Here is a 12,640-nt window from a genome sequence, read left to right as displayed (position 1 = left end):
TTTCCAACAAGTAAGTTAATCAAATTTCTGCCGCTAGGGCTGCCCCAGTCAACTGTATGTGCTATTATTGTGAATTGGAAACATAGAGGAGCAACAACAGCTCAGCCGAGAAGCGGTATGCCACACAAGCTCACGGAACAGGATGGCCAAGTGTTGAAGCGTGTACTGTGTAAAAATCTGTTCTCGGTTGCAACATTCACTATAGAGTTCCAAACTACCTCTGGAAACAACGTCAGCACAAGAACTGTTAGTCAAGAGTTTCATGAAATGGGTTTCCATGGCCAAGCAGCCATACACAAGCCTAAGATCACCTAAAATCACACTTCCATTGGATTCTGGAGCAGTGGAAATGCGTTCTCTGGAATGATGAATCACACATCACTATCTGGCTGTCTGACGGATGAATCTGGGTTTGGTGGAATGCATAGTGGCAACTGTACTGGCCGAATATTGCCATCTGTAAAGTTTGATGGAGGAGGAATAATGCTCTGGGGCTATTTTTCATGGGTTGGGATAGGCCCCTTAGTTCCAGTGAAGGGAATTGAATTGAAGGGAATAACATTCTAGAGTATTGTTTGCTTCCAACTTTGTGGCAACAATTTGGGGAAGACCCTTTCCTGTTTCAGCATGGCAATGCCCCCGTGCACAATGCAAGGTTCATAAATAAATGGTTTCCTGAGTTTGGTGGGGAATAACTTGACTGGCCTGCAGAGAGCCCTGATCTCTACCCCATCAATCACCTTTGGAATGAATTAGGATGGTTACTACGCTCAAAATCGCTGCCCAACTTCACTAATGCTTTTGTGGCTGAATGTAAGTAAATCCCCACAGTCATGTTCCAAAATCCACTGGAAAGCCTTCTCAGAATAGTGGAGGCTGTTACAGCGGCAAGGGGGGTCCAACTCCATATTAATGCCCATGGTATTGGAATGAAATGTTCAGGATATGGATGTGATATTCAGGTGTCCACATACTTTTGTAAATGTGCTGTGTGTGTTACAAAAACTTTGAATTCAGTAATTCAGTAAAAAATTCTACCTAACAACACAAATAAGGTGAATTTTACTTAAAAATAATATATATTATTATTGATATCTTATTAAAATAAAAATAATCTTAGACATGACTCCTCAAAGCAGCCTCCTTTGTCTTTAATTACAATTAAACATTATTGTAAGTCTATCCAATAATTTAGCAGGTGGAGGGCTAGGAGGGAGGTGGAGGAATAATTAAATTGTGAAATCATATCTACCTTAAGTTTTTAAAAATCACAGGTAGCCTAATACCTTTAGCTTGTAGTGCCAGTCAAATAGGAATGAAATATGTTGCTAGAAACATGGCAAACAAGGAGTCAGACTTCGGTGTGTGGTGCCAAGTAAACATTGTAGGAGAAGTTATTCCTCTGGTTATTCCAAAGGTTATTCCTCGCAAGAAATTGCAAAGAAGCTTAAAATTTCCATGTGCAGTGTTCACTATGCACTCAGAAGTGTCCAACCGGTCTCACCTGAGGAAGGGTTACTCTTCAGTTTTTTATTACATATCGCACTAATGCACGAGCATCACGGTCATCAAATTATTGTAACTCCATTCTCTCTGGCATCCCAACCAGATCAATCAACAAACTTCAATTAAACTAAAATGCAGCAACGAGAATTCGAACAACATTGGCTGCCAGTAGAATACCGGATACAATTTAAAACCGTACTGCTAACCTACAATGCACTCAATGGTTTAGCTCCGGCCTGTCTTACTGACCTTCTTTTGGAAAACACACCCATCGTTCACTCTGCTCTTCCTCTGCAAGACTGTTAATTATCCCCCCATCTTGCCACCCCGCTCTTGGTGATCAGGCTTTCTCGTGTGCAGCACCCAAACTCCGGAACTTGCTCCCTCCCCACATCCATGATGCTGAGACTGTTTCCATTATTAAGAAACATAGAACATAGCTTTCAGATAAACAGGACTCCTCCCCCCATGGTACTCATAGCCCATCAGTCATGCAGTGTTTTGTCTTTTTTTCTTAATACCATGTCCTACATGTGCAGTGTTTTGTCTTTTTTCCTTACTGTTTTTAATAATATGTCCTGTGTGTGCAGTGTTTGTCATTTTTCTGACTGTTTTAATACCATGTAAGGTGATCTTGATTACTCAGAAAGGCACCAGATAATGAATTAGATAATTACTGCATGTACATGGACCCAACAAGCTATACCCTGTGTACTCAAAGCATCCACTCTCTCAATCTTTTATACTGAAGTTCACAGAATATTACTCTTGCTAATCACTCATCACTTTGTACTGTTTACAGCTGTTACTTCCCAGCAAGATATCGTGTCTACAGTTTATTTTGGTTCTATACACAGCCATGGAACTGTGGGTCATGTTTTCTGAAATGAGGCAAGATAACAGTAGCTTGGTCCAAAGCAGATGGTACCATACTTGTGCCCTCTAGTGTTAGCTGGAAATACGTGAAACATGCGCTGCTTGTCTAGTATAACCCTCTCAAAAAATGCTAGACGTGTTACTTTGATCACACAGCACACTGTACTGCCAGTGGAATTCTTTGATTTATCTGGTTGAAAAAAAAAAAAAAGATTTTGAGAACTGATTCTGGGTTTTAATTAATTTCACAGTGAGGAAAATGTTTTTTTGTTTTTTTTAACTTCAGGTGTTACATGAGATAATATGGCAGTGTAACATAATGGTTAGGGAACTGCTAAATGGTTAGTATCTTCTTAATGTCTAAAATGTAACTTTTATTAATCCAGTTGGAATACAGTTAAAGTCGTGTTGTGGATTAACAAAGGAATAATACCAAAGATGGATGATTGGCTTCTCAGTCAGTTTATCATGAATCAGAGTAGCAGAGAAATGTTTTGCAGACCAACGCACCTGTGCACAGCATCATTTTGACAAGATTGCTTGGTGCAATATCTGAAATCCATATTTCTTTCTTAAACATCACAAAGAAGTGGAAATTGACTTTTTACTTGTAAACATTTATAAAACTGAGAACAGATGTTACATTGTTTGCATGTATCTGGCCAGACTGCTGTAACTATACACTGGATTCAATCAACATATGTCCTTACTCTTAACCTCAATTAACATCAAGCACAATATCAGTATGTCATTTTCTTGATGGATAAATATATCAGATCGTGTTTTTGAAGATTACTCTTTCATCAAACTTAAGAAAAAATGTAGAACAAACTGAACTACTATTTTTTTTTTCTGAATTAATGAGTATTGGCTATGCTAAAGCTGACCAACACACACCTCACTAATAAACACCTACCTCCCATAGTAAATAATCAATAGGGGAAGAAGTGTGTGCATGTCACAAGATACAAGCCCCTATGATTGAGAGCTGTTCCCTGTCAAACCTCCATCGGTCTATGACAGAAGCTCCATTGCTAGTTGATCTGAATCTGAACAGCACTTCCCCATGCTTTATTATATAGTGGTTCAGATTCTGGCTACAAAAAGACTGTAAGCTACATTCTCAATCACAGACTAGGGCACTCAGTTTTTCTGGAGACAAGCAATAGCACTTCTCATGTTACGAAACCATGAATTAGTGCCAGGGGTGTGTGAATACACGATAAATTGTATTTTGATGATGTAAGCGATATTTCCTAACATGTTGCAAGCATGGTGAAACTCATTTTTCTCTGCAGATTACAAATGCTGAGGTTTATCATGGACATTTACAGTAATGTTACGTGTATTTCAAATGCATCTCCCTCAGTGTTGGGTGTTGTGTTTCATGGAGATTGTCTGGTGCAAACTAGACATATACAGCATTCAGTCAGCATATCCACAACATCTCCAAATTTGAAGTAATATAATCACAGACACTGTTATTTCTACATAATGCCTTGCCAAGATTTTCTTGTATATACTCACAATGTTCCAGAAACTGGCATCTGGCCACAGTGGATAAACTAACCACAGTCTGACAGATAAGATTTTCAATTTGGTTTTTCAGAGATAAGAAGATTGAATTAATACAGAGCTCCACCCAGTGGTACATTTTGAGGAATGCAGTGATAAAATGATCCTGAGCCAGGCAAGGAAAATGTGAACTGTTCATACTGCAATGAATATTCTTTCAGTGGGGCATTTATAATATACTTCTTAATATAGAATAATGATATGGTGAACTAATGGTTCACATCATAAAAAATATATAACTTGTAATTTAAGCAACAAGCCGATTTTCCATCTTGCATTTGTTAATGCTCATGAATGAAAACAAAGATCACATTTTTAAGTGCCTGCAGTGTTTTGTTAAAATTGTTATATTATTTGTCTATAAATACTAGTATGATTAGCAGGGCTGTTTTTAATTGAAGATCACAAATGCATACCGTCAAACTGATTTTTATCACTACTAGTCATAGACAGTCAGCAGAACAAGGTATGACATTCTAGGCAGAATACCTAGATATAGTACATTTAGTAATTTTGTTTTTAAATGCATTGAAAGTTTTGAGCTCTGTGTACTGTAAAATTTTATAACTCTAAGTTAAAGCTGGTTCAATTTGTAGCTACCTACACTAAATGCAAACAAGTGTACAGTGCTTTCAGAAGGTTTTTACCCGCTTCCCCATCGAATATTTCAAATGGTGTCCATCCATCCATCCATCCGTCCATTCATTATCTATACCCGCTTATTCCTGGTCAGGGTCACGGGGGTGCTACAGCCTCAATTTACATTGGGCAAGAGGCAGGAATACACCCTGGACAGGTCACGAATTTATGACTGGGCACACACGCCATTCACTCACCATTCACTCACACACTCATACCAGTGGCCAATTTAGAGTTTCCAATTAACCTGGATGTCTTTGGGCTGTGGGAGGAAATCGGAGTACCTGGAGGAAAACCACGTGGACACGGTGAGAACATGCAAACTCCACACAGGGAGGCCTAGGCCGGGATTAGAACTCAGGATAACCTTCTTGTTGTGATGCGCTACCCACTGCATCACCATGCTGCCCTCCATCGGCAGCTAGGCTCGGTCGAGGGATGGACCGCTCCACCTCTTTGGGGAAGGGACAAAGCAGGCAGACGGTGAAGGTGAGGTTCCCCCTTAGCACTGGGATGGGAGGTCTGCTATTAGGAGGATGAAGGGCTGAAACCAGGGAGGGTGGAACCCGCCAACGGACGCCCTGCGTCAACCACAGCCAGGGACCTCTCTCTCCCGGGAGAGACTTTTCTGTGTTACAAAGTCAAATTAAAATAAGGGGATTTTTTCCGGTTCCTATATACTTAACGCTATATGTAATTTTTAGATGTCTTTACAATTATATTCAAAATACAAACCTGAAATTGACGAAGCATTCACCCCTTTTGTATTAACAACCTAAAGTTGTATTCCATTTTGGTGTACTCCATTTTCTTGAGAGATAACACTAAATACAGGAACAGGCTCCACCTATATTGATTTCAAATCCAACTGTGCGCAAGTGCATGACCGCAGAATAAACAGCGATTTGTGAGACTTTGTGAGGTCTCATAATTGAAAAAGCAGATCAAATCAGATCAGTCAAGCTGTCAATCAAAACCATGGAAATGCCTGTGGAACTTTGAGATTAAGTTGTTGTTGAGGCAAAAGGTAGAAGGTAATAAAAGTTTGACAATGCTTTGATGCTTTCTGGAAACATTAATTCCATTGTTGTTTTGTTCCCTAACAAAAAAAAAAAAAACACTGATGGACAAGTAGAGGTCATTGGCTGTCATGGGTGACACTATCAAGAGATAAGCAATCTCTTCAACACTTCCACAGATTTTGCCTCTTGGTAGAGAGTGGCTAGATAGAAGCCACTTTTGTGCAAGGTCAACATTAAGTCACACCTGGAATTTGCCATATGAATGACACTGAGACCTTCAGGACTAAAGTTGACCTCGCTGGCCTGAATGCTTGGTGCAAACTAAATAAAGCCCATTACCCATCATGTATGGTGGTATTAGCATCATGTTATATGGGGTTGCTTTTCAGTAGGAGAGAATGGGAAGGCTGGTGAGATGAATGGTGTGAAAGCTGGAAACAAATACAGCCAAATTCTTCAGCAGAATGTGCTTCAGTCCACAGCATTTGTGGTTATGATTCATATTCTAACAGGATAATGACCAAAAACACATGGAAAAATTTACAAATGGATGGCATTTGGCAATAAGACGGTCAGTGTTCTGGAATGTCCCAGACAAAGCTCAAAATTTAATTCCATTGAAATCTGTGATATGACATGAAAACTGCTGTCCACTGACTTTATCAATCTAACTCAGCAGAGTCAGAGCAAATTTGTATGTGAGAAGAATTAACGGATCAAAGGAATCAAAAATAAAAATATTTAAATCAAAGAAAAGAGAGACAACTGTGTGAGTAAATAGGCTGAAACGGACACAACTGTTTAACAGACAAGCTTATTACGTCTTCTTAAGGTTTTCCATAAAGGACTCATTGCTACCCAGTCAATTAACAGACAGCTAGTTTAGCTAGGCAAATCATTATTGAGGTAACCTATTGCTTCTGTGCACTAATCTAATATCATGCAAATTCTCTTACATTAGTTGATGATGGAGTCACAAACGTACCCCTCATGTCAAGTGATGTAGTCTAGGCACATATTGACCCAAATTTCATATCGGCCACTGTGTGATGAGCAACAAATAAGCAACAACCAACTGAGTTGTGTGGTTACATCCTAGCTAAGGCACCTGTAGTGAAAAGAAATGGTTCTACCTTAAAAAAAACAGCTGATGTAACAGACTCTATACAGGGTTACTGACGCTTGTTCAAGGCCAATCAAGAAACTCTGAAATAGAATTAAAATCCATTAGAATGTGAAATAATGAAAAGGCAACCTAATTTACTGTCCTTTTTTTGGAAAAGCAAAAAGAGTACTCTTTCTGATGATTATGTTATGCTTTTGCTTTGGATGTTATCCATGTAATCACTATTACCTCGTTGCAATGAATCTAAATCAATATAGCCTATTTTTCCATCATTGAGGACTGGTATACTGCTGCTACCTTTGAGGACGTGTATGTATAAAAAAATGAATTTTCAGATCAAGGGCATAATTTATGGGGTGAATGGGGGGGTTGCTACTCCCAAATATTGCATAATAGGCTAAATAACCCCCCCCCCCCCCCAAAAAAATAAATAAATTGAATGCTTCCAAATTTGTGGTAACAGTTTGGGGAAGGACTTTTTGCTGTTTTTGCATGATTATGTCCCCATGCACAAAGCAAGGTCCATAAATGGTTTGTTGAGTTTGGTGGGGCACAACTTCACTGGCGTGCAGAGAACCCTGACCTCTACCCAATAAAATACCTTTAGGATGAATTGGAATGCCAACTGCAAGCCAGGTGTTATGCCCACCAGCAGTGCCCTTGAGGATGAATGGAAGCAAATTCCAGCCGCCATGTTCCAAAATCTACTGGAAAGCCTTCCCCAAAGAGAGGAGGCTGTTACAGCAGCAAAGGGGGGACCAACTTTACATTAATTCCATGGTTTTGGAATGAAATGTACAAGTACTTGTGGGTGTGATGTTCAGGTCTCCACATACTTTCGGAAATGCAGTGTATTTATATATACAGTGTTGTTAAAAATTATTTGCCCCTTTCCTGATTTCCTCTATTATTGCATATTTGTCACATTGAATCATTTCAGATCTTCAGACAAAATGCAATATTAACTACATGGAAGGTAAGTAAACACAAAACATGCATCCATCCATTCTCTGTACCCACTTATCCTGGTCAGGGTCACGGGAGTGCTAGAGCCTATCCAAGAATGCATTGGGCAAGAGGCAGGAATACACCCTGGACAAATCGCCACAGGGCACGCACACTATTCACTCAAACAATCATACCTATGGGCAATTATGGGTCTCCAATTAGCCTAGCTGCATATCTTTGGACTGTGGGAGGAAACAGAAGTATCCGGAGGAAAACCGCACGAACATGGGGAGAACATGCAAACTCCACATAGGAAGGCCCAAGTGAGAATTTGAACCCAGGACCTTCTTTTAATGAAATGACATTTAATTCCTTTCATAAAAAAGTGATCAAATCCCCATATCACCCATATCAAGCACATCCAAAGAAGTGCAGGCCTTTCTGGCCTCGACTAACGCCACTGTTCATGTCTCCACAATAAGAAATTGACTGGGCAAAAATGGGGTTCATGGGAGAGTATCAAGGTGGAAACCACTTATAACCAAGAAGAAAATGCACATTTTTGTATGTACAAATGTATGTACATCTCACATTTGCAAAAAAAGCACCTGGATGATTCCATGCCTTTTGGGATAATGTTCATTTGGACTGATGGGTCTAAAATGGAACATTTGGGACAACTTGGGTCCTATGATGTCTGGCGTACAGTAAATACAGCATTTCAAGGTAAGAACATCATACCAACAGTCAACCATGGTGGTGGTAGTGTGATGGACACCTTGCCATTATTGAAAGGACCATGAATTTTGCTCTGTACCATAATATTCTTATGGAGAATGTCCGGTCATCTGTCTATGTGCTGAAGCTAAAGCATAATTGGGTTATGCAGCAAGACAATGATCCAAAACACAAAAGTTTAAGGGGGCAGTTACATTTTTTATTACATAAAAATAACACATATACCCCATCCAGACATTTAGGATAATGTGTATCTGTTTTAAAAGTCTCCCAAACTTTTAAACAACCACAAAGGTAACTTGTAGCTGAAGTTTTTTCCCCGCTGTCATCTACAGAGTTGCAGAATGTGGGAGCTAGATGTTGGAGCTGGAAGTCATACATAGCAACCGTTTCTAAACAGGGATTGGTAAACTGCAGTATCAATCATAAATTTGTTAACGGCCAATTAATTACAAAGGTTGACGTCAATGGGCGCTAGCTGGTGTAATACGTGTGCACAGTCAGAGCAGGTTTGACAAACAATCACTGGTACAGTTTAGGCTACTAACCCCTGCCAATAGATTTCCACAGCAATAATTCTTCTACATTTGACCCCTGGGGTGCTCCATAGCCACTGGACTCTTCTCCCTTCAGAAAAGGAAATGAGAACGTGATGCCATAAACTTTTAAATCGCGAGCAATTTAATTTTACGTTTAAAATCTGTCAGAAACACAAATAAATATTTGATTCTCATTTTTCTATCTCTATTTTAAAAATTAATAGAAAATAATCACTCATATAATTTCTGGAAAATGATTAGTCAAAAAGTATGCAGATTCGTAATATAGGTGTAGTTTTCAAATACAACCCTGGTTTGACTGTTGGTCAACACAATATATTGGAGAGTCACAAGTCTCCGCTGCCGAACGAAAAAAAGAAAATGACCCTATATAAGAGCTATTCAACGGAGATTGAAGTGTGTGATTTATTGACGTAAATTGCACCATCTGGCTAAGCAAGGTACTTAACCTGAATTTCTTCAGTACATCTTCCTGAGAGCTGGCAGAGAAAAAGTAATTTGAGTTTTTTGACAAAACACCATTATCTTTAATTACAAAAACATGTCGCTGTGAAAATGTTTTCAAGAATGTTGTTTCACTTTTCTTCTCCATTGTAGTGTAGGTTTCCTGATAGTCAAATATATGATTCTTGCTATTAAGACCAGAGACTAAAAGGGACAAAAATGAATTGTGTGGTCTGAGTATAATATATATTTTCCAAATGGATATAATGTAAAAAAAAAAAAAGAAAAAAAAAAAAAGAAATGGTTGCAAAAAAACGTTTATGCTTAATTGCAGTAATGAAAATGTGTTATTCTGTTAAAGGAAACATACTGAAGGATCAACAATATAAATAACATACTACATTCTGGCTTGCATGAGCCTGCATGGCACTATTAAGAAGCTACAGCCAATGATCTCCCTCTGTAACCAGGGCCTTTTGCTTGTCTCTAGCTTACTTTCATGAATGTTACCCTTTGGTCCCAATTAACTCCTTTTGTTGTTCAAATACATTAGGCTCAATGGCTCATTCTTTCCAGTGATGTAATTTTAATAGTTAATGTTAAAACACCATAGACAAATTTAATTTGTAATTTCATTCTTGATACTTATTTGTCCTAACTCTACTGGCTGTGGCCTTATCAAATAAATATTTAATACATGTAGGTTTGTGACCCATATTGGCTACACACACATACAGAAATAAGTAATATACAGTAACACATATAAAAGGACTAATGGACTAGTATGCATGCTAGTTGTGGGAAATTAGATATTGTTATGCTATGCTAAGAAATTCAGATTTCTTGTTCCCTGTCTTTATGTTATGCATATATGTTGTAATATAATAGTAACTGAAAATGTTTCAGTGAAGAACCATCAGCGACACCTTGTCTAGCTCAGCTGCCTCACAATGTAAAACATGTACTCACATAGTTTTTTCTTGGCTTTTAAAAGTAATCTTGATTTTATAGTAGTATACAGTAATTAATTTAGTTTGGGAAGTGGGCAGTGGCAATGATTGGGGGCTTGGGGTGGATGGGTAGGAGGAGGTTCTACTGAAAAAGAATAGAATAGAATTTAAAAAACGGAAGAAATGAACGTGAACTAGTTAATTTTTTGGGACTGTGAACTTAGTTCAAAATTCAAAATTGTGAACTATGAACGTGAACTAGTTCATTTTAATCTGTGTGAACTGAACTTTGAGCTTGCTCTTGTGAAGTGTGAACTTGCACAACACTGGTGATCAGATACATAATATAAATTCACTGTATTCTTGTGGGTGGTCATTTGGCTGCTCTGTGACAGCCATGCTTACAGTCGGACTGAAATTTGAAATACTGTATCATTATTTATATTCTATACCATTGCAAAATTTTAAATGGTTTTAAAATGTTTTTTTTTAATGATAAAAATTAATACTTTTGGACAGATCACAAAAATGTTACTACCATGTTACTATGGAGATCGGATACTGCGTGGGCGGGGTCGAGGGCGTACTCTTTGCGTTTTGAGTGACAGCTAGTTGGCGGACCGTGTGCGTTCTGCGAGCTGTGGGCCCACTGTTCTGAAACCCCGTCTTGGTTCCGTTTGACAGCCCACGTCACGGGTGCGTGTCTCGGTCTGGCAAGCGGCATCACTTTGTTTACCAATAAACTGCAAAGTTATTTAAAAAATAAATTTTTAAATGAAGAAAAGTAGACAGCTGAAGTCAGCATTCCCTCCCAGTAGGCTAGTACAATGAACTCGGGCAAACTCAAATTACAATGGCGGGAAAAAAATAAAAGTGCGGATGGTGGGAAATGTTGACTGTGACAGCCATCAAGATAAAATAATAGGGTGACAGGCTACATTTCAATAGATAGGTATAGCTAAACGAGTAGTCATATTGCACAAAGTCAACAAATCTCTGTAGCTTGCTAGATAAATAATATTCGGCTTTCCTGAATTGTTGCTTTATATTTCGTGTGATAATTATGTTGATGCTAAGATTGCTTTTCAGCTATGCCAGCTAACGTTAGCGAATGTAGCTGTTAGCTATCCTCCTTGTAAGCCAGGCGAAGGTAATTCATACACTCAGTAATTATACATCCAAAATATAATAATATAAGAAACTTACCTTTTGGTTATCCTCCGTACTGCTCCACGTACTGTGCTTGATCGAATTGTCTGCTACAGGGTTCAGTTGCAGTTCTTTGCAAAATCCACTCTGTTTTTGTTCCCCGTTAAAAAAGTTGTCTGGTTTAAAATGCAGACTGCAGACTCTTGTGTTGTTTGACACTAATGAACCTGATAAAAATTCTACCCACTTGTTTTTTACATGTGTGTCCTTCGGGATTGCATGTAGTGAGTCAGTATTTGTGCATCCTTCAACACAGTGGCAAATGCAGCCTAGCCCTCAATGTCAATCATAAGCAAATACACGCTGTGATAGGCTGCATGCAAATGAAACCGCTTCCTGACGTCAAGAAGCGACAATTGAAAAAAAGCACAGTAGGTGGCGTGGTGATTTTTAAAACACCAATTTCTATAATTCAAAACAAAAAATTATAAATTGTAAATTATTTGATAATACAGCTGACACTGCCTATTTTACCACCAAGGGTAGTACAAAATATAAGCGAAGCAATTTCAGTTCGACTTTAATAACTTTCATCATTCCTCCTCAGTAATATTGTTGAGGTATAAGAGCTAATTCAATGAATCAGAAAAATTTACATGCCTAAGCTAAGAGTGATTTGTCATTTCTAAAGGTGTGCTGAATGTATGAATGCCACAAAGAATATCAAAAGACAAGCATTGCGATCATATTCTCGTTAATCATAGGTACTTGTTCAAAAATCATGCATGATGAACAAATAATGTCAATGTTTCCCTCATTGGCTTCATCAAGTAGTTAGAATCAGCTGGTAATGGCTACGCATGTAATTCTCTTGTCATAAGCTGCCTCATTTTATGATAAAACAATGACAGCTGGTACAGCTGGTCTTCCAGTTGTTATATTTCATGAGTCGTTGGGAGGTAATACAACAGAGAAATGATATGCTGAGACTGTGTCTAGAGAGTCTGTCCTCAGCTCAACTGTACATCATTTTTGTCGGCTGAAGGAGGGTGGAGGGGGTGGGGGTCATTACCCTGAATTCAGTACCAAACCCCTCCAGTGCTCCGC

Source organism: Anguilla rostrata, chromosome 5 (genome assembly GCF_018555375.3).
Source record: "Anguilla rostrata isolate EN2019 chromosome 5, ASM1855537v3, whole genome shotgun sequence".
Lineage (NCBI taxonomy): Eukaryota > Metazoa > Chordata > Actinopteri > Anguilliformes > Anguillidae > Anguilla > Anguilla rostrata.
This window is presented reverse-complemented; position numbering follows the sequence as displayed.